The sequence below is a fragment of the Sapajus apella genome, unplaced genomic scaffold (genome assembly GCF_009761245.1).
Source record: "Sapajus apella isolate SASKATOON/1434 unplaced genomic scaffold, GSC_monkey_1.0 scaffold118, whole genome shotgun sequence".
In the NCBI taxonomy this organism is placed as follows: domain Eukaryota; kingdom Metazoa; phylum Chordata; class Mammalia; order Primates; family Cebidae; genus Sapajus; species Sapajus apella.
This window is the reverse complement of record NW_022437058.1, coordinates 2,258,309-2,262,097: the sequence shown is the minus strand read 5'-3', so window position 1 is coordinate 2,262,097 and position 3,789 is coordinate 2,258,309.

Genomic DNA, 3,789 nt, shown 5'->3' with positions numbered 1-3,789 from the left:
CAATCGAATGCACAGCTAGAAACCTTCAAGAAACAGGATCACAGAGCTTGTTTAACAGCTGGCCATCCTGGCTCCACCCTCTTCTAAGCCCATTTATAGCCATTCTATTATTGCTGGCCTTCGGGCCTCTCATCTTTAACCTTCTTGTCAAATTCGTTTCTTCTAGAATTAAGGCCATGAGGCTACAAATGGTCCTGCAAATGGGACCCCGAATGTCCTTGGCTCATGAGTTCTAACGTGGACCTCTGGATTGGCCTGCACCTCTGGAAGACTCCCCTCTGGAGGAAACCTCAAATGCAAGGCCCCTTCCATGCCCTGATTCAGCAGGAAGTAGTTAAAGAGCAAACGATGCCCGCATCCCAATAGCAGTTGGACTATTCTGTTCAGAGGGGTAACTGAGGGACTGTGTTATAGAAGCTTCTCTTCCTGGGTCCAGGAGGAACGTGGTTTCAAATGCAGGGATTTCCTAAGAGCACCTCCTCCACGCCTCCATCTGGGAAGCAGAGGGGTTTCAAATGTTAAAGTTCTTTGTCTGACTTTCACAGGCGTGAGGGCCAGGTAGGGAAAGCCAGGTAAGATTCCTTTGTCCCAGCATCCCATGTAAACTCCAGGAGGAGGGGGCTCTGTAACTCAACAGTTGTGGACCAAGTAGCCAATCTGATATCAGAGTCAAAGATCAATCACTCCAGGGGACGTTTGAAAGAACTCCTCTCATTGGAGGACATGAATGGGGGGGGAATAACTCAAGGGTTGAAACTCCAGCTGCTTTTACCTGTACTGATTTCCCTCTCTGGGATCCCCCCCTACAACAGCATGGGAGCTGTCTCTCTCCTCTCTCTCTCTTTCTGTCCAATAAATCACTCTTCCACAAAACTCTTTGGGTCCACAATATTTATTCGAATGGTAAGCTCACCGTGCCTCTGGGGCCCCTTTCCCTGTTCTGCGGGGTTAGTGAGGCCAAGAACCTCTTCAGAACCAAGATCTGGATACGCTCCTCCGGTTACAATTTCATCTGCCCTCCCAGTTATCTTTCTTCAGAAAAGGGAATTTCAGACCCAGATTGGAAGGAACATGACTCCACTGGGCATGTATTCCTGGTGGGCCCCCAATCCATTCCGCTTGCCATTGGTGTGGTCCTGCCTATGGTTGTCTGATGGAGTCTTCTTCCACTGGCCTGCTGAGATGGCCTCTGCTATCCATGGGGGTTGGGAAATGTCAGGCCCAGAGGACCCTCTTCTTTTAGAAGATGATTATGCTGTTGGGCCAGTCCTGGAGCCTCCAACCAGTCTTCTTTCCCGTTTCTCCTTTTCGGAGTCCTCCTTTGCTTGTCTGGTGCCATTTCCAGGGTCTACAGTGTACATTGCAGGGAGCAGGGAGCGGGGGAAATCAGTCTATACCATCTTGTCTGGACCAGAAGTCTCTGATTTTTAAAAAAATATGTTGTCTGGATTACTAGTTGTTTTCAAAAAGTCAGAGAGAAATAAAACTAGAAAGTTAAACACAGAAGAAAAACTGGAAAATCCACAAGTATATAAAAATTAAAAAGCATGCTTTTGAACAAGTGAGTCAAAGGAGAAATCATAAGAGAAATTAGAAAATATCTTGAGACAAATAAAAATGAAAAGACAGCATAACAAAACTCACGGAATGTGGTAAAAGCAGTACTAAGGGGTAATTTATAACCATAAATACTTACATTTTTAAAAAGGCGTAAAATCAACAACATTATAATGTAAGGAATTAGAACAAGAAGGACTAATTAGGGGCTGACCCTGGTGGCTCACACCTATAATCCTACCATTTTGGGAGTCCGAGGTGGGAGGATCACTTGAGGTTAGGAATTTGAGACCAGCCCAGCCAATATGGTGAAACACTGTCTCTACTAAAAATACAAAAAAAAAAAATTAGCCTGGCATGGTGGCGCTTTCCTATCATCCCAGCTACTCACGGGGCTGAGGCAGGAGACTCACTTGAACCGACAGGCAGAGGTTGCAGTGAGCTGATATTGCTGCTACTGCACTCTAGCCTGGGCGACAGCGAGACTCCGTCTCAAAAAAAAAAAAAAAAAGATTATAGAGTGAAGACAAGCAAAACAGAGACGAGAAAAACAATCAAGAAAATAAATGAAACCAAGTTTGGCTCTTTGAAAAGATCAACAAAATTGACAAGTTTTTAACTTAAAAGAAGAAAGAAGAGTAAATTATGAAAGGTAAGACTATTATGGCTTAAGATGCTCCACAGAATCACCCTTGATCCATCCCATGTTAACCTTTCCTGTATTCTCTCTCTTCTCTGCAGTCCCTGTTTATGCCTGCTTTTTGGCAGAGCCTGGCATCAGCCTGTCCGGCAGCTTACCGGAAGGCTTTCTCAGCACAAGCACTCTCGGTGCCCATCTGCATCATTCAAACATGCTTCAGGGAAAAAAAATACAGTGTATCTAAAACCACAGTCTGAAGCAGTGAAGGCAAATGAAGCCATGGAGGATCTTTAAAAGGATCTGGAAGCAGGGGCCCACGCCACAGAGTGAGCCGTTTTGTTCGGAGCTGCCTGAAGCCCAGGCCTCTGCAGAAAGATGCCTCCAAGGTTCTGCTGCTCCTTGGTAAATTTCAGACAGCTGAGCATAAACAACCAGAGACGCCCCAGGCCACATTTTACCTTTGTATTTTTAGTTTTACTTAGGGGAAGGCTCGTTTTAAAAACACTGTTAAATTTCTTTAGTCCTTTCCCTGTAGTATTGAGCTATTATTAAAATATCCCCAAATCTTGATAAAAATTTTTAAATGTAAGATGAAGGGTTTTTTTTTTTTTTTTGTACTTCACCATTAATGATTCTATAAAATTGAATTGTAATGCAAACTGATTTTGAACCTCCCACATTTGATGAACATGTTAATGTTTGGCTAACTCAGCGTTTCCCAAGATCCCACCGGAATTGAGAAGCTGAAGCTGCTGCTGACCGACTTTGCTGCTGCTCACCACGTCCCTGTGCTCCATTAACAATGGCCTGGGGGACCCCGGGGGCTTCTGAAGCAAAGGGTTGCAACTGAGTCAGACCAGGGTCCTTCATTTCATGCAATTGCTTTACCCTTTGGTGGTTGATTTTTAATTTTATACAAATGGTGAATAGTAGCCCTGAATTCCCTCAAATGGCATTTTTTGAGTACTGTTCTAAGCACATCTCTTACGTGTAAATAATGCTAAAGGTCTCAGCCTTTGATCCATTAATAAGGGATATACTTGTGGACAATAATGAATGTGCAGTTTCTGTTTCAAGAAGGTGGAGGCAGTGAGAGGGAGGGTTTGAGCAGTTAAAAATGGCAGGGAAGGCCAGATGTGGTGACTCACACCTGCAGTTACGGCACTTAGGGAAGCCAAGGTGAGTGGGTCATTTGAGGTCAGGAGTTCGAGACCAGCCTGACCAACATGGTGAAACTCCATCTCTACTGAAAATACAAAAATTAGCCAGGTGTGGTGGTGGATGCCTATAATCCCAGCTACTCAGGAGGCTGAGGCAGGAGAATCAGTTGAACTAGGGAGGCAGAGGTTGGAGTGAGCTGAGATGGATCGATTGCACTCCAGCCTGGAAGACAGATGGAGAGCCTGTCAAAAAAAAAAAAAAAAAAAGCCAGGAAGGAAGTTTTTCAAAAAGTCCCTCACTTCCTTTCGAAACTTACTCTTGTAATTTTTGTAAAAAAAAAAGTCCCATCTCATATAAACTAGGTGTTTTTGTCTTTAAACCTACCATTAGTCCTCTTAACTTTTAATATTACAGCAGCTGGCAGAGCTCTA